Genomic DNA, 23,731 nt, shown 5'->3' on the forward strand with positions numbered 1-23,731 from the left:
TTTAAGGAGATGAAAATTATAGCTGGTGGACATATAATATATTTGTTACAATTTAAATATGAAACATGAAGAAACATAGTGACCAGTTAATTTCCTCAGACCAGCTTTTTCTTCAGAGTAAGGTCATCTGCATATTCAAAAGCTTGCCACCTAGCAAGTTAAAAAACATCTTAAAACTCACATATTTCAGACAAAGTCTATGGTGAAGAGTGATATTAAATTTAGGTAATACAAACACAGGTCTCAAAGGTTTTTCTGCCCACTTTAGTTTTCCAGGACTTCCATTTCTTTCTATACTAGTTTTCGATATTACACTGAAATACTCAGTATATAATACTATGTGCAGTATATACAGTACATTATGTCTGACTGTATTTCAGTATATCATTCAGCATGATAAAAAACAGTTCTAAGCTTTTCAGACTTCACATTTTCTTAAATGGAAAGAACAACTGTATCTGTTTCTGAACAGACTTCCTTTTTTATTCCAGAATCCAGTTAATAACAATTCATTTTATATTTAAGTGTTGACCAAAAAAAAAAAAAACTACTTTTTCCTAATCTTCCTGAAGATTCCCTTTCCATTCCCTCCATCACTCAAGTGAATTATTTTCATCTACTTATCTAGCAGCTACCTTCTTACTGAGGATGCCCCATGAAGCCCTGGAGAAACAGAAGAACATGATGTCTTAGTCATCGCCATGCAAGCAGGTAAGCGTATGATTCAGTTCAACTACAAGCTTGAGAAACAAAAAGTCTGCTTTTAAGAGGTAAAAGACTGCCAATAAGTAGCTTTTCTCCAGGAATATGCATGATCCAGAACAAAAAGAAATAAAAGGAAACAGGGAAGATGCAACGAATAAGTGCCTCTCGACTTTGCGATCTCTCTAAAAGCAGAGTTCAGTCCAGACAGTGTCAGTGTGAGAAGCATCAGTTTCTAGCCATAAAACCTGTGCTTCCCAAATGCCTGCCTATAATAAGCAAATATGGAGCATTAGGAAACACAAAGAACTGGTAAAAATGATTCCCAGAAGTAGATGCTCATGAAACCAAGTCCCAGATCATAACAATTTACTTGTAGATACGAGAATGAAGTTTCGAAACAGTTCCGGTAGATCTGTTATTTTTAGGGCACATTTCACAGGCAGGAGGAGAGAGCACCAAGCAGACTACTAGAGAAGTTAAGTGGCAGAGGCACTGACTGGCATCCTTGGCTCAATAGAAGCAAAAGCTACCTCCAGACCTTTGAATAACAAATGAAGAATTATAGATATTGGGCTTGAGCATGGAAAGTAAAGGTCAATATATATATATATATATTTTTTTTTGAATGAAAGGGAGCTGTGAGAACACAAATCACTGGGAAAACGATCCTTGCTGGCTACACTATTTATTGTTCAACAGGTAAGGTGATGAAGGGTTTGAATTTCAGCTCCATTAAAAAGAGAGTAAAGAAACGTTTGGACAACAGGACAGATTATCAGGTCTGTTAATTTGAGTGACAGGATGATTGCTGATTCTGTCCATAATGAAGAATGGACACAGCACAGGGGACTTCCATAGACTAAAACCATATTCAGCCTGAGCTAACGTGGTTGATAAAACCATTAAAATCACAGTGAGGATAGGTCTGCATCATAAAAGAACTTCAAGTTAAGAAAAAAAAATGAAACCATCTTTTTCATTTGTTGAGAGTATGTGGTCTAATGACAGGGTAGCACAAAGTTGCACATGAGCAACTTTCTCTAAGTACAACTGGACAGTTTTGTAAGTCATCGCAATCAATAACCGGAATCTAGAGGAGAATCCCCTCTTCAGTGTTTTCTGGACAAATCTCACACTGTCCTAAGAGCAGCTGGATAATTTAATCCAGGCTCTGGGCATTTTCAAAGGCCTGAGAGCATTGACATACGTGTAGTGACACATCTTTGCAGACCCAGAATTTAGGTCTCTCGAATTGCTACAAAATCCACACCGCTCTGGTGACAGACATGCAAAATGCTCATAAATACGAGGACAAAAATGGGGAACACACAAATACAGTTAAAACGCACACACAAGTACTACTGTACTACAGTCTTCCAGAAATAGTTGAAAAAGAATGTACTTTGATTCAGTGAGGTTGGCACAATCATTCAATGATGTTTTACAATCATCAAAAAGAAAATACATGTAACACAAGTTTCAGAAAAAAATGAACTTGAAATTAAGTGTAAACCTGAAAATATTTTGAAGATTTTTATTACAATACGAAAAATGTAAACCTAAAAATATTTTGAAGATTTTTATTACAATATGAAAAGTACCATTTGGTCAACTTTGAGAGAACAACTTAGAACTTTAATTCTGAAATAGTGATGACAGTGTCTGCATAACACAAACAGCTATCAAAAAATATCTAAAAGGAAAGAAGACTCTCAAGAAATTGTGTTACCAGAATCACAAGGGCGCAGAAGGTAATGATCTAATCTTTTTTTTTTTCTTGGTAGGGGGTGAGATGGAGGGAAGAAGGGGAGCAGCCTTAGGACCAAACCTAACACATACCTATCGGCAGATAAAATGTGAAGATTATCTTACTTGCTCAGCGTACGGAAAAACTTTGAGTAAGAGCCATAAATAGTTTGAGGCTGGCTGTTTCTCTTCACACATTAATGAAGTGTTGCCACAGAGGAATATATGAAGAGAAACAGTGACTATCAAATAGTGTTAAAATGGTTTTAATCTGAATCTGTATTAATCTGAATGTTATTAATAAACAACAGATACTTCTACTGATTGCAGTACTACCTTCCTATACCACAATCTAAGTCCCTGCTACTTCTAAGTTCTAGCATGTGATCTGCAGGATTGTAATACTTGGATTATAGAGACTACATAAAACCTTTTTTTTTTAATATATATTTCTTGACTGCAGCAATTCAGCTACAGTTGTTTGGAGCATCAGCACCTTCATATGTAGGTCCCACTGGCTATCCTCACTTTCTTCATTTTTTTTTCCTTTCTTTTCAGCTAATCCTTTTACTTATGTCATTTTTTGTCTGCACCTTATTTCATATGGCAGTACGCCGATGCAGTGGCATGAAAAGAGAAGAAATATATTTTCTGCCATAATTCAAGACTGGGATGAATGTTAAAGGAACTGATTTTTTTTTGAGCAGCAGAGTGCTCAAGTACACACACTAAACATATGCTGCTGCCTACAAGTGAAATTAATAAAAAGTCTCAGAGAAAAAAAGAAGAGAAAGAATAGCTGATGGTTCTTACAAGGCTTCTATATATATATGTGTGTGTGCACGCACACATGTGTACATGTACACACTTATAGGCATGTGCTGGTGTGTAAACTTTTTTTAATTGACTGAAGACACTCCAGGACTTCAGAACTCATTCTACAAACTTATTCTTTCTTCTGTCTTGCATTGCTGTGAGGCTAAAAGAATCTTTACTCACTACTCAACTACTTGTTTGGACTGGGAACAAATTCTGACCCACTCAACTTGTGCTTTAAAAAGAGCTTAAACTTCATTCAATGAATTTACAATTTTAAAAAATATGCCACAATTGCCCCCAGATTCCTCCAAGCTGGTAGTTCTATAATTGTATAATCTTAATTTTAATATTTTTCTTTCTAGTCACACATACAAAACCACTAAAATTCTACAAAAGTAACTGTGTAAACTGAAACTAAAAAAAATGCAATACAGGTAGTACACAGGGTGTGATTCAGAGTCTGCTTGTTCCTGCAGACAACAGACACAATATTCAGATTCTAATTTGGCCAGTGCATATTTAAAATAGCTGCCATCTATAAATAAAGGCTGTATAAAAAAGGGAATTTCTCCAGTTTAGCTCATTAAATGTACTTAACCACTACCCCATGAGGCCATGTTAAGTATACACAGTTCAAATGTTAAATCTTTAGCTTGTTTTTAACTGTCACCTATTTCTGCTCCTGTTCTAAGGCTATTCTGGAGCCCCATTCATCAACTGACCAACACAAACTTTTAATATTTCAGTTTAAGTCCAATCACCATAAGCTTACTTCATTTGTTCTTATACTAATACTCAAATATGTTCTTTCCTTCTCTGATGCATTCTGTCCAACAATCCCTCCTTGCGCTTTCATTTCTATTCTGTTAAGATAAACCAGTCCTAGGTAATCTGGGGAATGGTAAATGTATCCTACACAGGAGCCTTCCCATGCACCTGCTGCAGTTGGAGTTAGTCTTGCAAGACCTCAGAGGTCCAGAACAACAGAGTGCTCCAAGACACGATTGTCACCCCTTCCTCCTCACTGCACTAGCAAGGCCTGCAGGACACATTTTGCCCTCCCTCCCACACTGCACTCAGAAGTGCCTCAGAGTCTTCTAGATACATAGGTTCTTCACCCAAGTATTCTTTTTGTTCAGCTGGTCCCAAATAATTAAAAAAATGTGTTATAAACTGACAGCTTATTAACTCCTGGTTAATCTGACTCCACAATTGTATAATTATATTTTACTTATTAAGTTTTACCTTATAATTCAGTCATTTATGTCTAAAACTTTCTCGATGTGGGCACTTCCTGACTTTGTCTTATTAGGAAGTTTCGTGAGTGCACTTAGCTGCTGCTGCCAGGTCAACACTGGAAAAAAAATAAAAAATAAAAAAATAAAAAAAATAATAAAAAAAGAGAAAATCAATCACAGGACAAGGCCTCACATCTCCACTGATAACTCCTTGCAACCCAATGCCTCCCTTTTCAGCACTACCTTGTTTCATCTTTGTTCTTTAACCACCTTTGAAATTCTCATTAACCCTCGTTTTTCTCTATTTTAATAGATTTCTTCACGGCAGCTTTTGCTTTACTGGAGTGACCGGCTGCCTCTCTCTTATATTCACAGAAATCAGTTATTGAAAATAATTGGACTAGTCCAACATGGCATGCCTTTGACAAGCACACACAGTATTTTCCACCCATCTCCAAGCCTTAGTTTCTCCATCAATTTTTCATTCTAAAATTCTACTGTTGATATTGCACGGGTCTGTAATAGTTCTAAACATAGCTCTTGGTTAGAAGTACTGAATTCTCCAGGCGCAAAAATACTACACGCCTACATAAAATTGTTGAACGCAGCACCCCATTGAAGTTGCTAATTCAAAAATGAGATCTTTTAGAATTATCACATAGTTTTAGTTGACTTAAACTTGCGAGCAGGGTCTCCTGCCCCTCAACATCCATTTCCACACTGAACACTAGGTAGGTATCCTGTGTCTGTAGCTAGATTCACTCTGTCCACTCCTTCAGTGGGAAAGAATCTTAGCAATTTTAGGCCCCATCTAGATGGTCTCAGTTTTCTGCAATTGAAGTTCTAAGTCCAAATAATACAGATTCATTTGCAGAAATCCTGTCCTAACAGCTCCTTACGGGTAGTTAAGAGAACAAAATTCCATATATTTCTCATTCTTTTGCAGTAGTTTCACTCCTCTGCATTGTTCATCCAAGAGCCACAACTTAAAGACTAACTTTCTGACATTTGTCGCAAAAAAAAAAAAGTTCAAATGATATGTTAACTGAAGTAGCTCTTCTCATTTCTGTCGGAAAATCCATGATGTCTGAAGTGCACTAACCCTGATGACAAGACTAGTGTAATTGTACGGTAATCCAAAGTTTATTGCAGGTCTCACTAACTTTTTGCTCCTCCTCTTATATCTTTCCCCACCAATTTGCTTCCTTCGCACAGTTAATATTTTAGTTGAATGAACTTGATGCTTGTAAGTTGCAGAGAATGTCAAACAACTACAAACCAAACTTTACATAACTAAAGCTTAACCATATGAATGCTTTGATGTTTCCTCATTTCACATGCAACTAGTTTTATTGAGGAAGCTATTATGGAAAGAGTACATTTGATACACACAGCTACACAATTCAGGTCTAAATGATAACTTCTAACAATTTACATTCTTTTTTTCTTTTCCATTTAAATTCATCAAAGAGATTATTTTCTTAATGAGTGTGACGTCAATGAGTCATAGCGACCCCAAACTTTCTTTGTTCTTCATATAAACATAACACGTTGACATACATTTAACAAAAGCTTTTCACACAGCAGAGATAAACGTTTCCTTAAAAGAGCGAAAAACAAAATTTAGATCGAGAAGCCCACAAGAGGTGCTACATCTCACAAGCATGTTACATTTTAAAGAGACAAGCGTTTTAAACGCCACTTTTCTTGTGGAGCAGTGGAGCGCACACAAGGCAGCACAACCGCTAGTAAGGCAGGCGGAGGGCACTGCGGAGCCTGCGCTTGTCTCTTAGCGAGAGCTTAAACCGCACCAGAAACTAGGAGAGCAGCCGAGGAAGCCTCACTGCCCGCCAGCCGCTCTCCCCTCCGCATGCAGCCCTGGGACAAGCCCAGTCCCCAGGCGGGCAGCGCAGGACCCCGCACAGCGCCCCTCAGGCCGCGAGCCCGGGACGCCTCGGCGCAAGTACGGGCCCCATCGCCGCGCCGAGCCCGCCGGGCCCGGCCCCGCCGCGCGGCCCTCCCGCTGCCGCCCGTGGAAGACGGGCGAGCGGCGGCGGCGGCCCCAGGCTGGCGGTCGCGCCGCGGCCGCTGCTTACCCCGGTCCAGGGCAGGGGCGGCCGCGCGGCGGCTGGCGGGGCCGGGCCGGGGCTCCGCTCCGCTCCTCCTCGCCGAGCCGCGCACTCAAACAAACAAGATGGCGGCCGCGGCCCTTCCTGCCGCCCAAAGCGGCCGTTCAAATCGCAGGATGTTTACTGTTAAAATGCCCCCCCGCCCGCGTCGCCGCGCATGCGCGCCCAGCAAGAGGGCCGCTCTGCGCATGCGCTCGGCGCCGCCGCGCCGCGCCTCCCCGCCGCCCGGGGGAAGGGGCGGGGCACGGGCGTGACGTAAGCCATGTGAGTGACAGCAGTACGTCAGATAAGGGGCGGGGCCGGGGCAAGGGCTAGGGAGTTGTGCGCTTGCGCACTGTCCTCCGCGACGCCGCTAAGATGGCGGCCGGGAGGGGGTGTCTCCCCGTTGGAGCGCTGGGGTCGTGCTGGTTGCGCAGGGGATTCCTGCGAGGGTGGCTTTAAAGCTGTTAATCTGTAAACGCGGCTGTTTAGTTCAAAGCAAGTGTACGTACATACACTTAATGCCCACTCTCAGGAAGTCAGCCTGCCAGGTCTCGTTTCTAAGCTCTGCCTCTTGCACCTTCTGTGGAGGCTCGGGTGGGTGTTTGCCCTGTGCCTTGAGGGTGACCACGGCCCTCCCCTGGGAGCACCCGCTCATCCCGTGTGTTTCCTTTGTCTGAGGTGGTTTGATTTCAACACAGCTCAGCTTTTCTTGTTTCAGGTTTCCCAATCTGTGATCGCCACCTGTGATATGACAGAGAGGATTGTGGCTGCGGCTGGTGTTAAACAGCAGGACTAGATGACTAGTAAAAAGGAAGGGAAATAAAGGAGTTCATATTTCAGAATATAATTATTCTGGTCTCTCTGTGAGTCATGAGCAGATCTGAAGCTGTGAGTACCTAAAATTTTTGATCAACAAGATTTTTTCTTTTTTAGCCAAAGGAGGTCCACAATATGTAAATCTTACCTAAGTAGCTTTACAGAAACTTCTTTGTGTGTGGGTGTGTAATAGGTGTCAGTTTACCAAAAATCGAATATTAATATGCCAAGAATATCTGTTTCCAATGAAGGATTTAGAAATACTACTGCTTGCAAACCTGTCAGATAATATATATTAGTGGGTGATAACATCAACAAATAATATATAAAAATATGCAGGCTCAGTCTCTTGATTCTCTTTCCTCAGACTTAGTTTTGCAGTTTTCAGCAGTTATTCTTGTTAATAAAGTCTCATTAAAATCTTTATTTGAAATAAACATTGCTCTCCCGTATGCCCCACCTGGGGTTCTGTAAGGTGTGTTAATGTTTCAGGGATATTTTTTGCCAGAAGTCATCTGCTGCATCCCCACTTCATTCCTCAAATCCCAACATGGAATGATTTAATGGTCCAGGCATTGAACCAGGGAATGTCTAGTTTCTGCTGGACCTCAGATTAGGAAATTTTAACCAATGTAGCAGTGCTAATATACTGGATGGAGTTAAGTCAAGCATCCCCTGAAAACGTGCACCAGGAAAGATGCGTCTTGCACTACCATAGGAAAACACCCACTTACAGGAGGGAAAAATACACTAGCAAAATATATATATATATTTTTGTTCAACCACATCAGTAATAGGGCTGCTTCAAGCATAACTGTGCTAGCTGGAAATCTTAAGTTCTTTACACCCTAACCCACATGGTTACTGAAAAGTCTATGTCATATGCTTGGCTTGGCTTAGGTGATGCTTACTACTTATTTCAGATGCCCATGCATTTTAATAAGAAATCATTTTTCTCTCTCAACAGACATTGAATATTAAGTGGCTCTTGTCCAAAATTGCTTTTTGGGCTAATGTTGGCCAGTATGTGGTAGTTGTCTGTCTACAGACTGCATCAAATTGTCTTTGACCAATAGAAGAAATTAACTTGGGGAAAGAATTATGATAATTTTTTAAATTTTCATTAGAATTTCTGTAATTATTGCCTTTCCTCCCCCCCACCCCTCCACCACGGTCAGTTCTTTTGTGCTTGGACAGTCATTTTTCTCTGTAAAATATATCTTTGAATCCAGGTCTAGGATGCTTAAAGTTAGCTTGTTGGTTATACCTGCTGTCTAAATAATATCACAGAGCTAGTACGTTGATTCTCATAAATATCAATTCTTTAAACATATATATATATATATATATATATTTCTATTCCTAAAGTTCATTTACACTTTTCACTCTAATTGGAAAGTGCTCTCCTGTGACAGACACCATGTGACATCTTTGCTCATTTTTTTTCTAGATAAAACTACCACAAGAAAAGCAGCACATTGTTTGATTTGTATGCTGCACCCAATTCATTGCTGAATTTTTTCCTCTGGCTCTGCTCAGCCACTTGCATTCCAGATGGTACTTAAAAAAAGCAAGCTGATTATGTACACTATTGCTGGCATATAGTGAATCACTTAATGCAGTGGCATTTAGAAAGAAACAGAGGAAAAAAGTTCGTTTCCATTTCCAGCTTCTATCAAGTGTACCTAGCAGGTAACACACCTGTACTTTTCAAGTGCAAAATTGCTTAGTTCATATAGATAACTTTCTCTTGGGGGAGAGGACAACATGTAACTCCTTTTAAATAACTGAAGTAATCTTTTTTTTTTTCTCTCAAAAAACATGGAAGTTTGGCATCTAGGTCCTCCCAAGTCCCCTCTACCCTTCTTCCAGTCTAAGCCATTTTGCGCAATTGCTACAAAGTTCTGGTAACAATTTTGCCAGATAAATTGCTGTTTTGAGTCATCAAAGAATAAAATCAGGGCAGTTGCAGTCACCACACACTCCTATCATACAAACTAGAAGAAAAAAAAATCCCATACTTTATAATTTGATTAGCATACTCTTAAAAACCCAACATTTCAAGTCAGCTAATCCAAAATTTGCCCAGTGTGTTGGATCTAGTCTAGGGAACAACTTCAGGCTCTGCTGAGAGTAAGTTGCCTCTGCGGCAGCTGTGGGAGTGTGGGATGCTCACAGAGACCTGTGCTGCGGGTGCCTACGGCTGGGAGTTTCCAGCTGCAAGCCACGACTGCCTCAGGTGACCCGTGGCTATGATGGTTTCTGAAACTGCCTGTCAGTGGCACTGCTAAAACAGCTTGATACTCCGTTTCTGACATTAGACTGCAAGCATTTGTACTCACACAGCTTGTCATTTAACATCCAGCTTGCATGCGAGATTTCCTTCAATTAAAGAAGATTTTTCCTCGAGCTTATGAGGAATTCACATTAGTAATAATTTCTTCTGTAACAGATCTAATATTCAAAGATGATAAATAAAAGAAATTATAGCGTTTGCTTGGTCATCTGGCACAACCTTAGAAATTGTGACTGTTTTTAAAAAGGGTTTACTTTATGACCCAGTATTTGTAGGCATGCGGAAGCAAGAAATGAAGTTTGTTAGATCTCAGGCCTCAAAGTGATGTGTAACTCCCTTGGTTTATGATCCCTTGGAGAATAAAGAGCCCTTGTCTCATTCCATTTCACTCAGACTGAGCAGAATACAGTTGTTTTACAGAGCACCTTCTCTGGCCAGCTCAGCTTTTCTAGTCAGAGAAAGTCAGCCAGGTAGAGCTGAACCAGAGCTGTCTGTGAACAGCCTGTGGCTCCCTGATTTTTCACTCTTTTTCAGTATGAGGAGTTCTAATTCTGGTTTTCAATTATGCCAGGGAATAATTGAAAACATTCAATTCTTGCTTCTTCTGCTTTTGCTCTCCACAATACATCCTTTTGCCAGTAGCTATAGATAGAAAAGTTTTGTATTTCTTTTGTGAAACAGAAGAGGTAAAACAAGGAAAAAAAGGTCTGCCCTTGTGAAATGATAATGGAAATTCAGTATGTGGTGTTTGCTAAAACTAGATAGGTGGAATGTTGGTGCAATCTGTGGCACATAACCAATACAAATAAATAAGACTGTTAGTGGCATTTCAGAGTCTGTTTTTGTTTCTTAGAATGAACATTTTTTTTTCCCCCATTTTAGGAGAAGCAATATAAGAATTTCAAATTATCCGTAGACTCAGTATGCTTGCGCTGGCCTTTGTGACTCAATTATGTAACAGCCCACTTCTGTTGAACATGTGGGTTTTTTTCTATATTATGGAAGTAAAATTTAAAAGGTAGTTGTTATTCAAGATGACTTCCTTCCCTTTCTTTTCCCAACACACTTAAGTTCCAGTAAAGTTAAATATGTATTCTGCCAATTATAATTTTAACTTTATGAAAAACAGATCTTTCCTTCAGTTGCGACTTATCAGAATTAGTTTTGCTTATGTAGCAGGACTTAATTGTGTTCAGTTTTAACTATTAAACACCAATAATGCTAACTTTGGTCTGTAGATTTCAAACGAGGTTGTTAGTCACCTCCAGTTTTTCTCTTCTCCCTGTGCTCTTACGCTCTCCCCACGTATCTTAGTTTTCCTTCTCCCAACCTGCTAGCTATAATTTCTGATCTTTTTTGACTTCTAAAATTGATCAAAAGGGTGAAATGGATGGGGAGATTTGCCGTTAGTGGATGATCCATAGAAAGGAGGAGAGAATTGTGTGGAGTGGAGAGACTGAAGTCAAACATCAGAATGCAAAATAAACAGATTTTTAAATACACTTTCAGTCAAATCCATCAACCTTACACACACCTTGAATGCTGCTGCTCTACAGCATTTTAGTTGTGAGCAGTTTTATATTAATATAGGTTTTGTGGAAATTAAAATACGATGTTTTCTGTGTACATCAGATCTCCTTCTGCATGAGGATATTGATGTAGTATTTGCCTTGGGAAAAAATTCAATGTTAAAATGTTTATACTGACATTTTATTTGATTCTTTGAATCACAAAGATATGTAATCCTGATGTATATGAAATGTATCTGTCACTGATAATGTCTGAATGTAGTCCCAAGATGCAATACACAAGTATTTATAGTATTTCTTACTCATTTTAATCCACTATATATTTCTCTGAGTAGAGAACTTTTAAAAAGGATACATAATTTAAATCACTGAGGAATCATAATACCTTATTTAAGTGTTTCTGAGGCTAGTACATCTCTGGAATATACAAAATACAAACTGACTTGAGTTTGCCGTGCTGTAGTAACTGGATGTATTAGAATCCCCAGTGAGAGTGTAAAACATGTATCATGGGTCAAATCCTAGTTAGGCAGTTTGATTTTTCTTCTCTCCCTTTTATCTAACTTCTCAGCTGATTGTTATGTCAATTGATACTGTTTTCCATTTGTTGACCTAAATATGTTTTTTTGAATATCAGAACTATGGCCTTAATTATCTGCTCTGTTTTAGCAGAGTTATGCTGTGTGGGTAGGCTTAACTATTCCGAGTTAAAATTGATAAATACAACAAATCTGATCCTTTGGCAGGCATTAACTCATAGGGTTTCCAAGTTATGTTTTCCTGTATCCCACCTTTTTCTCAGAACGGTAGCCATGGTACAGACAAAAACTATTCAGCGATCTTACTGAAGCATACCAAGATGTGGCAAAACTGTTAATAGTTTCCTGGAAAATAGCTAGCCCTAAAACATGTTGATGCCTATTAACTGGTAGCCTATTAACTGATAGCATCACAAAAATTCTTAGGGGTGAGATGTAGGTACCTCATCATGACTTTCTGATAGCAATGTAAGGTACTGAACTTTTGGATAGAAATAACCACAAGTTTCAGCAAAGACAGAGGCGCTTTTATGTTCTGCTGCCACTGAATCTCTAAGGTAGGCTTTGCATGGATCACCAGGAAAGCATCCATTTTCCTGCTGTTTTTATTTTATGTATCTGTACTGTCAGTATTTTTCACAAGCCTGGAAATTGTTTTGTACAGAAGCTCTTTCAATGGCCATTTTCAGTGTCATTTTCTGTCTCTCTCAATGCAGTAGCAGGATGTAGCTGCTGTTCTGAAAGCCACAACTAACAGTTGTGTCTGGCTTGCAAAGCTGCTGTCATCCAGTGATGACCCATCAAAGAGAGAAGCATCACCAGTACTGCCAAATGTTGTCATTGAAATGAGGGTGACTTGTCCATTCTAACCAAAGACTGTGGAAAATTGTATTGGGATTATAGGTTTAAATTATATTGTTATAAGGGATATCTGGAAACAAATCCTGCCATTTAAACAATTTGATTCTATAACTCAAAACTGACTTCCAGCTTAATGGGCTTCTACTAAGCATCTCTTCACAGAAACTGAAAGTGGAGCAAAAAAGAGCATCATACTTGTTCTCAAAGTTGAATATGTTAGAAGAAATTCCATTCTCTGCTTAGAAACAATACTTCACAGTGTAGTAGAAGTCAACTATTTGCTTGAACTTAGATGCAGCATCCTAAATAGTATGACATGATTGGAATTAATATTCTTAATAAGAAGTTTTTTTTTTCTGGTAGACACACCCAAAGTCTTAAGAAAAAATGTGTAGCAAAGATTCTGAGTCAGACTGTGTAACATTTATGGATGCATGCCAAGATTGCCCATTGGCATAAATCAGCCTGGCATTAAATCAAGTACTGGAAGTTAGTAGAAATATATTATTTCATATCAGATAAGCATCTTTTTTTTTTTAATCAAAATGCAGCATTCTCCCTGGATGACCTTTTCCTATGGCTATGCAGTATTCTTTTGTGATTTCTTTCATTTCTCAGTTCACATTTGTGATTACATTTTAAAATGGTCATTTAAATATTTTTCAGTACAAATATGTAGGAATATCAGTTGAAATTTTCTCCTAGATACATTTTACTATTGTATATAGCTATGTCTCTATTTCCTTCTGTGATCAAGTAGTGATTACGTAAACTTAAGTAGGCTAAATGATTTACAGAGAATTAGAAGTTAGAGCAACATGGTAGATCAAAATAGCTATTAAACAAAGAATGAATCCAAGTGCTATTCAGCCATGAAAAGTTATACATTATATATACAGTACCTTAGCTATACTATCCAATTTCCAGTACTATTAAAAATGTCAGCATAGTTCTCTGTCTTTATAATCATAAAAGATTATTCTAGGATACTGTAATTTCATTCTGTTAATAGTAAAGATTTATATAACATCTCTAACAATAAATATCCATAGATAAATGAATTATACTTTATATGAAGACTACTTTGATAAATACTTTGTATTGAATTAATAGAGTGTTAATAAATGTTATAAGCAAACTCTAGCTACAACTAGAATAAATTGAAGTGCCTGGAAGTGCATAAGTAGATGATATCAGAGATTTTTATATGCCAGAGTCACAAGCAAGCTGTAGCCCTGTTGGCCACTGTAGTGCTCTTGAAGATTGACCAGGACATAGTTTGATGTATATTTGTAGACTGATGAACGCTTAACAAGAAGAGGCTCCTCTGGTTGTCACTCTTGTAGGGACAAATGACGTGCCTGGGACAGATCAAAGATGATAATGGTAAGCTGGTCCCGAGCTTGAATGCTCGAGAGTGAGAGTCCATGAGATGGGACTCAACTCCATGTTGAGGAGTGTAAAGGAGGGGCTCAAAGGCATCACGCTTTACCAGGGGATGGCCAATGAACCTGTCCAGAGCTGATGGAACAAGCTCAGAGGGGAGACCAACAAGAAGAACACTGTGTAAGGTATCTGCTACCAACCAAAGGAATGTGATGGATGAAGTCTTCAGAGAACTTCAATCTTCTGACCACAGACTCTGGTCTCTTGGTTTAACAGGACTTTGACCACTCCATTATCTGCCAGGAGAGCAACTTAGTAGTACAAGATTTCTAGAGTGGATTGATAATCTCTTTTATAATGATGCTGGATGAGCTGTCTTGGGAAGTGTCTCTTGTGTCTCTGCTACTCACACACAAGGAAGAACTTGTCAGGAATGTTGTAACCAATGGAAGTGTTGCCTGCAGTGACCATCAGACTGCAGAGTTCAGGATCTTGAGGGAAGTGAGAAAGGTTCTAGGTCTCTCTGGTCTCTGTGACTATGACCTTGAGCTATGTGGTAGGTAAAACTGCCCAAGCTGATGAGCTTAAAGAACTCGCGTGATTGATCCTGACCTGACACATTACTTGGCGTTCATCTGATGGTCCCTGGGCTGTCACCAAATCCTGTTACAGCCACCAGCCTGACCCTGCTTACCTAGTGAGATGAAAGGTGATGCTGCCCTGTGAGTGAAAGCTCTGCACAGCTATGCATGATGACCCTCAGCTCCCAGCTCATCTTACCCCCAGCTCCTGAAACTGGGCGGGGGAAGAGATTTCCATTTAAGCAATACAGATGTCACCCGTGCACTCTCACAATACCACACACAATCCCCAGGACATTCTATATCCAGGCGGTCTGTCCAGCATGCATGGATCAAGATGCTGGGACACAGCATTTCAGGGTATTGGTCAACAGCTGGCTGAACATGAGGCAGCAGTGTGCTCAGGTGGCCAAGAAGGGCCAACAGCTTCCTGGCTTGTACCAGGAACAGTGTAGCCAGCAGGACCAGGCAAGGGATCGTCCCCGTGTACTTGGTGCTGGTGAGGCTGCACCTCAAATACTGTGTGCAGTTTTGGGCCCCTCACTACAGGAAGGACACTGAAGTGCTGGAGCGTGTCCAAAGAAAGGCAACGAAGCTGGTGAAGGGGCTGGAGCACAGACCTTATGACGAGCGTCTGGGGGAGCTGGAGTTACTTAGTCTGGAGAAGAGAAAGCTCAGGGGAGACCTTATCACTCTACAACTACCTGAAAGGAGGTTGTGTTGAGGTGGGGGTTGATCTCTTCTCCAGAATAATTACAGCTAGAACAAGAGAAAATGACTTCAAGTTGCGCCAGGGAAGGTTCAGGTTAGATATTAGGAAAAAAAAATCTACCCAGAAAGAGTAGTCAAGCATTGGAACAGGTGGCCCAAGGAAGTGGTGGAGTCACCGTCCCTGACAGTGTTCAAGAAATGTGTAGATGAGACAGTAGGGGACATGGTTTAACAGGTATAGTGTTGAGGGCCTTGTGGTTGGACTCAATGGTCTCCAACCATAATGATTATATGATTCTGTGATGGGTGGCCTGTGCAGGTTTCCTGGTGGAAGACTAGGACACCAGTTTTTGAGCCCTTATGTTGTCTCTTACTTTTTTTTTTTAGGTTGGGAGCCCTGTGCTGATTTTTGGGTGTGTCTTCTGATACTCCTACAGTGATTAGTTTCTCCACCCTGTCCTGCCTCTTACCACTGTGAACTGTGGGGATTTACACCCTTTGTCCTGTGCTCCTGACAAAAGCAGCTCCTGTGGGCATTGCCTGCAAAAGGCTAGTTGATGTGATGTACTTGTAATGTGTCCATGAAAATAACAAAGGCAACATTATCAGTCAAAAGTGTTTCTAATGGAGGTGTTGATAGTATGTTAATGAAGTCTCCAGAATACTCTGAATACTGTGGCTACATCTATTGTTGGTAATTGGTGAAACAAGGCCAAGTGCAAGATCCTGCACCTGGGGAGGAATAACCCCAGACACCAGTACAGGCTGGGGACTGACCTTCTAGAGAGCAGCTCTGCAAAGAGGGACTTGGGCGTCATGGTGGACAAGTTGACCATGAGGCAGCAGTGTGCCCTCGTGGCCAAGAAGGCCAATGGGATCCTGGGGTGCGTTAAGAAGAGCATCTCCAGCACGTTGAGGGAGGAGACCATTGTGGCCATTACCTCTAGTTCTGTTGGTGGCCACCACTGAAAAGAGACCAGCACCATCCTCCTCACTGCCTCCCTTGAGGTACTTGTAGGCACTGATTAGATCTCCTCTCAGCCTTCTCTTCTCCAGGCTGAACAGGCCCAGCTCCCTCAGCCTCTCCTCCTAGGGCAGATGTTCCAGGCCCCTGATCATCCTTGTAGCCCTGTGCTGGACTCTCTCCAGCAGCTCCACATCCCTCTTGTGCTGTGGAGCCCAGAACTGGACACAATACTCCAGATGCGGCCTCACCAGGGCTGAGTAGAGGGGCAGGATCTCTTCCCTCGACCTGATGGAAACCTTTTTTTCAGTCCTTATTCCTTTCTATTTCAAATATGAACAACTAAAATATGTTTAGACTATTTTGGTATCCTTGCAGTATCTTACAAATATATATATATAATTTGTCTAATCTGTCACCTTTGCTAAGCTCTCATGCTGTGTTGGGGATAATTATACTATTTCCTAAATTATACCATGATGGGCCTAGTTCTGACTACTTTCTCAAATCCAGCCTCACAAGCCGGGAGCAGCTCCCCAGCAATCACACCGAGATCAAAAGAAGGAGAGGTTGGGGCTGAGTGTGCATTATGCAAGACACACTGCAACACAAGGGATACAAAAGCAATATACAAACCATCAGCTTCCCAGAGAGGCAGGATGCCAGGAAACAGTAAAGTTTTTAATGCCTTCAGCCTCTGTCCAGAGAGATTGATGGAAAAAAAAATCTTATTTGCATCGCTGGGATTTGAACTTTCCAGTGAAGTTTGTCGTGTTTAAGCTGTCTAAAAGGCAGGCTTATCATCTGAGGTGGTGGACTAGGCCTCTTCGCTTCAGAGAAAGTCTGTAAGACTGACAAGGAAATGGGATCAGAGCCTGCTCCTAGACTGTAGTAGACTGCAGAGCTTAGCCACTAACAAACTGCAGTGACAGGTTACAATGGAACCAGCAATACAATTAGAGGGCAATATGTATAAATCTAATGAAAAAATGAAACACCCATTGCAAAACTGATTCATGGTAGTCATAGTCACACTCTGGTAAAGGGCTAAATACGGTATATAAAAAAACCTTAATACTGACATAGATAATGTACCCACAGTTAGATATCATTTTCTCTGGTAATATAAACCCTATATATGAGGGCATAAGGCTACTCTCTTCTGAAAATGAAGGGAAAATCTCTTCCAGGCAAATTGTTTCCAAACTGTCTGTCTCCAAATTGTTCATTACAGGGCTTCCAGCATCTTCTATTAAAACTTCTATTGCTAGTCCATGTTTTATTCTGTGATACAATAATAACACATGTATGTATAGAATAGAAATGGCAGCAACACAAAAGGAGTAGAAGAAATTAATAAAAGATGCTGTAAAATGAATTGGCTTTGCCTTATCGGTTTCCTGTCTAAGTAATTCTGAAAACTCATCTGTTACATTTCTCAACATTTTTCAAGCTCAGTTTCATCTGAGGTAGTAAAAAAGATACAAGAATTCTTGGCTCTGGTAATATTGTAGGTATTTAGAATCAGTTATCATATACATTTATATTACTGTGTTTTTATATACATTTATAGTGGTAGACATAATAGAAACATTACAAGTGATAACTTCAGATCTAAATGCTGCAAGCCCAAATATCATCATCTGCTTTAGGAAAGAAAAGCATATTTTTACCTTTGTCTAATTTGCCCTTCATGGTGCCATCAGAAATTTATCTTTGTACTTGAAATTTAGAAAAAGCAGGGTTCATCAGGTCTAAATGTATGTATATAGTATGTGTATATGTACATATGTATGTGTATTTGTTGATCTTTATTCATTTTTTTATTTTTGTGATCTCCTTGTGTGTAATCTCCTAGCGACTGCTAATTGAACACGCAGCTCCATGGGCAGAGCTATTTCTCCTTTCTCTGTGGTGCCACATATTCCTCCTCCTTCAACTGAGAGGGGATGAGCCTCAGGTCCCCTAAGCTTCTTTCCCACCTTGACACCAGTTTCCTCCCATGAGGAAAGGCTGGTGCTGGTGCTGGTGCTGAGCCGCCGCGGTGGCCAGGAGCTGCACGTGCCTCTGCGTTGAGGGCTGAACGACACTGGTCGCCTGAGGTCGCAGTGTAGCCCTCTCCTTGGCACAGACAGTGTTTTTTTTTTTTTTTTTTTTTTTTTTTTTCTGTTTTTCTTCTCTTCCTTTTATATCCACTTTGTTTCCAAAATCTTTCAGGAACTTCAGGATCTGGAAACTTCATCCCTTTGGAAATTTGTTAGAAACTGGCCGAGTGGTTCAGAGGTTATTAGGGAAGAGTTGACAGATGCCTTAATCAAATAAGCCTCATTTCCTTTTAAATGCTGGCTAACAGCTTGCTGTGCTGTAAGCAGAATTTCCTGGAGAAAGCAAAAGGCAGATTGGTATGGCAGTGTGCACCCTATGCTAAGATCCACATTCATGCTCCAAGCTACTGAAAAGCTAAAACTCCTAAAGTCATGTAAACTATTTAACATGGAGTAAATAACTATTTTCCTTATGCTGTTTCTCTTTCTGTTCTAACAAAGAGATCAATTGCTTTTGGCCAAACTTTCAAAATAATAACTAATGCGTAATTACTACCAATGAACATTCTAGTTTCCTTATAACAAATCCTGCTGATCTCAGACTCTGTGTATATCAAACTCAACAGCAAGAGCTGATTTTTTTTTTCAATTGCTAACTATTTCTGTTGCTGTGAACATTTAACAGGCTAACTGGGACAGGGACACAACAGTCTTTTTTTTTTTTTTTTTTTGCTTTTCTCAGTAGTGTTTTGAAGATGAAAGCCATATATGTGTTGTTTTTTGGACAACATATGCATGCACACCCACTCACATCCTATTCTGAGATCTTTTATTCATCCTCTAAGGTTTTGCATAAACCTTGTACAAGCTTTTAGCACAGGAGAAAAATTCACCTACTCAGCGTATTATTTTTTAATTAAAATAATGTGAAGTTTGTCTCATATAAAAACACACAAGCATTATTTGTCAATCTTCATTTCTCACCAAAGTTCACCTAAGTTCTCATTAAGAACCTAAATATTCCTAAAGCTGTCATGGCTAATACACAGAAATCCCTTAGCTCCCAGCTTTTCAATAAACTTCATATGTATAGTACAACTGCAGCTCCCTGCAGTCTTATAAATTTGGTTTTGCTTTTCCTTCTAAGGAAAGTAAGTCTACCTTTATTTCTCACATTAGCACTGGAAAGAATCACAGTGAAAGCACTTGAAAATTTCTGGTGATGAGCAAATGCCTCCAGTGGTCAAGGGGAGAGCTCAGAAGTCAATTTATAGAAAATGAAATTCATATACCATAATAATATGATATGAAGATATAGACGTATGTGTTCTGCCTCTATGAAGAAGCACCCCTCTTAGAGAATCATAGAATCATAGAATGCTTAGGGTTGGAAGGGACCTCTAGAGATCATCTAGTCCAACCCCCCTGCATACGCAGGGTCACCTAGAGCACGTGGCACAGGACTGCATCCAAGCGGGTTTGGAAGATCTCCAGAGAAGGAGACTCCACAACATCTCTGGGCAGCCTGTTCCAGTGCTCTGTCACCATCACTGTTAAGAAATTTTTCCTTAAGTTCCTATGGAATTTTTGGTGTTTCAGTTTCCGGCCATTTCCTCTAGTCCTATCAGTGGCCACCACTGAAAAGAGACCATGACCGTCCTCTGCACTCCCTCCCTTGAGGTATTTATATACACTGATTAGATCCCCTCTCAGCCTTCTCTTCTCCAGGCTGAACAGGCCTAGCTCCCTCAGCCTCTCCTCATAGGACAGATGTTCCAGGCCCCTGATCATCCTTGTAGCCCTGCGCTGGACTCTCTCCAGAAGCTCCACATCCCTCTTGTACTGTGGAGCCCAGAACTGGACAAAATACTCCAGATGCGGCCTCACTAGGGCTGAGTAGAGGGGCAGGATCACCTCCCTCGACCTGCTGGAGATGCTCTTCTTAATGCAGCCCAGGATCCCATTGGCCTTCTTGGTCACGAGGGCACACTGCTGCCTCATGGTCAACTTATCATCCACCATGACACCCTGGTCTTTCTCTGCAGAGCTGCTCTCCAGAAGGTCAGTCCCCAGCCTGTACTGGTGTCTGGGGTTATTCCTCCCCAGGTGCAGGACCTTGCACTTGGCCTTGTTGAATTGCATGAGGTTTTTCACCGCCCAGTTGTCCAGTCTGTCCAGGTCCCTCTGGATGGCAGCGCAGCCCTCTGGGGTATCGGCTACTCCTCCCAGTTTCGTGTCATCAGCAAACTTGCTGAGGGAGCACTCTGTGCCTTCATCCAGGTCATTGATGAATAATTCAATCAGGATTCAATAGATTCATTTATATGAATTACACTGTTTCATATCCATAATTTCTCCTTGTATGTTGTTTGCTTATGTTTTCCTTAAATTTTAATGGAAAACTATTTTAACCATAGTGATGAAAGAGAATGAATGAACAGGATGCACTTTGCCATGAGCATCTACATGACATTATGGACAGGTCGGTGTGGAGATGAAGGCACGTAGGAAGATATAGGGAGGGCTCTGGTTTTGACTAAAGGCCTTTCATAGAGTAAAGCTGAGGAGCTGAACTAACCTGATCTTGGGTCATTGAATTATGAGGGGCCAGACTCTGTGCCACATGCTCTGGGTGACCTTGTGTGTGCAGGGGTATTGGACTAGATGATCCCTAGAGGTCCCTTCCAACCTCAAGGATTCTATGACTCTATGACTAGGTTAGTGACAGCAATGGTCTTACTGTGCCATGGTCCAACAGTACTGAGATAACAGCAGTTAAGCTAGAAATAGCAGAATAACCAAGGAGCTGCATGTCAGAGTAGCGCTTGGATTAGGGGAGATTGGTAAAAGAAAGGTATTTCTTCATTCAGCTGAGTTTGTACACTCCCGTGAGCAATCTTCCAGGTGGGCAAGAATGCTAAACCTTAACAACATGCAGTGGTGGGGCTAGGCAGGATCCTGCAGCCAGTATTGCACTGCTCTGCCTCCAAGACAAGCTGTGGGCCAGAAATACTGCAGCAGCTTCTGTTTGGTGCATTAGCTTCATGCAAATCTCCCTGCACCACACTCCTGCAGCCAGGAATGCTGGGGATATGGTGCAAAGACATCAAAACAGCAAGTAAAACCTCAAAGCTAAAAGCTCCTTGCTGAAATTAATAAATATATCAGAATAATATTTGTCTCCATCACTTTATGTTGCCTGATGTTTTTAATCTGCCACTTAAAAACAAGCACAAGTATACCCATTAAGGACAAATTATTTTATTGGACAGATGTAGATGACAGCAGAATTTAGGCTAAAGCCTGAAATCCTACTGTACAATTATTTTTGATACAGTTGATCACATCCTTAATGTTAACAGTTTACTCTTAAAAGTCTCTAAGTGCTAACATTTCTGACAATTAAAAATATGGATTTACCTTATTAGTGTACTGACTGGTTCTGCTTATCTTATAGTAAAGTCTGAAATTGCTGTCTATGATGTACTGTACATGTGGAAGTCCATGGTTCAGCTGGATTTAAGTTGGGATGCACCTTGAGTTAACTACTGTCCAAGTTGTCTAAAAGAAAATTCTTGCCCTTGGCTCCTGCTTTAGTCACTGGGAAGGTCTTAGTGGTCTGAATAGTCCTTGAAATGCCTTTCTCATTGTCTTCTGTGGAGAATGCCCTGGGGTATGGCTCACTCTGGGGGACATGTCTGTCCTTCAATCTCTAGGGAAGGGCCCTCAGGCAACCTGACTCCTTCCATGGGTGCTTTGGTGAAGTACTTAAACAAAGGTGTAGTGAAGCTGGAATGATAGGTTACAATACAACAGCACATTAATGATGTTACCTCACTTTAGTCGTGTAAAAGTTAACAGTCCATTCTTAGGACTTCACCTATGAGAATGAATGAAGGTCTTCACCTTTAGTGGGCTAACACCCAGAGGGAAGTTTCTCCTACTTGTGCCCAATATGTGTCTTAGGATGGAGAGTTGTGCCCTTGGAAGATATTTTTCTTCTTCCACTGACCAGAGAAGTTGCCTAGAAAACTAGTTTAAACTGGATAGCCAACTTCTAGATAACAAACATAAAGATAAATATACCCTCCATGGCCTGATACTGACTCTCCTGGAATGTTTGCTGAGAGATTACCCTGATAGCTCTGGGTGCAAAGTTACATTTTAGGAAGAGATCTGGATCGCAAAGTTACACTGTAGTAGTTGAGTAGGTTTGTTCTACATAGCAAAGAGACTCTGGAGAGGCTATTCTTTGAACTGCTTTGTTTTTTTGGAGCTAGGTCTAGATTTGAACATCTATAAGAAAGGATATGTAAACACAGAAAAGAACTTCCATATTTTGAGTCACCTAGTATATTTTTTGAGTGTGAAAAACTCCCTTTTCTACAGCATCTTCATGTATCTTCATTTTCTTTCTTCCCTAAAACTTCCCTGCACTTTTTAAGAACTTAATCAAAGCTGAACCAATATCTCACTACAGCTCAGATAATTTCTGAAACTTTGTACTGTGATAGTGTGTCACCTCATGGAAGTGTCCTGTTCTCTACATGTGATATGACATTTCTGAGATGCCTTTTTACTTATAGCACATACAGAGCATTGAGAAAACATGAGACAGAAGGGATCTAATGTAAGAAAATGTGGCAATGTTCTCTACAGAAAATTGCAGGCTTTTAAAGCTGAATTGCAGAGAATTTTTAGGTATGTTTGTATAGTGTTTGTTTTTCCTTAAAATGTACAAAGAAAACTTGGAATGTGCTTTTTTTTCATTCGTAAAGCCAGAAATAATTTCATAAAGGAAGTGTCTTTTCAAAGAGTAAATTTCATGCATGCTGTGAAAAACATAACAGCTGTGAGAAGCGCATACCCAGCTCAGAAGCCCTCTTTCTGCCAGCAGTCTGTACTTCCAGCTCACTCCTCAGTTTAACCACAAACACTCGAGTATCAGGATATGTTTGTTCAGGGAGAGAGAGAGGCCCTCAGAGATGTGGGTTTGTGTATATAGTAGGCGACTATTTTGCAACATGAGCAATAATGAAGAGAAATAATGTTTTCTATAAGCACCTACCTGTTTTCCACAGAACTTAGCTTTGGGAGAGACCATTAAACGCTCTGATATCCAAGGCACATCTTTCTAGAAAACAGGTGGGATCTCTCAAGTTTGGGGATTCAAGGGGGAGAAGTTTTTAGAGGCTCCTTTTGGACGGACAGAAGTGGTGATGAGAGACAGAAGAGAGCAGAATGACACGAAATACATTTCCAGGGCTTGCTGCTGCTGACTGCACACATGCAGTGGGCGCATCTGCCTACTAACTGTCCCCATTTCCTAGGAATCACAGATCTTGTTAGGGTTTTAGTTGGACTTCTACCATGAGATGGAGTGG

This window comes from Tinamus guttatus, unplaced genomic scaffold (assembly GCF_059628265.1).
Source record: "Tinamus guttatus ecotype Peru unplaced genomic scaffold, ASM5962826v1 Tinamus_guttatus_pri_ptg000492l, whole genome shotgun sequence".
Lineage (NCBI taxonomy): Eukaryota > Metazoa > Chordata > Aves > Tinamiformes > Tinamidae > Tinamus > Tinamus guttatus.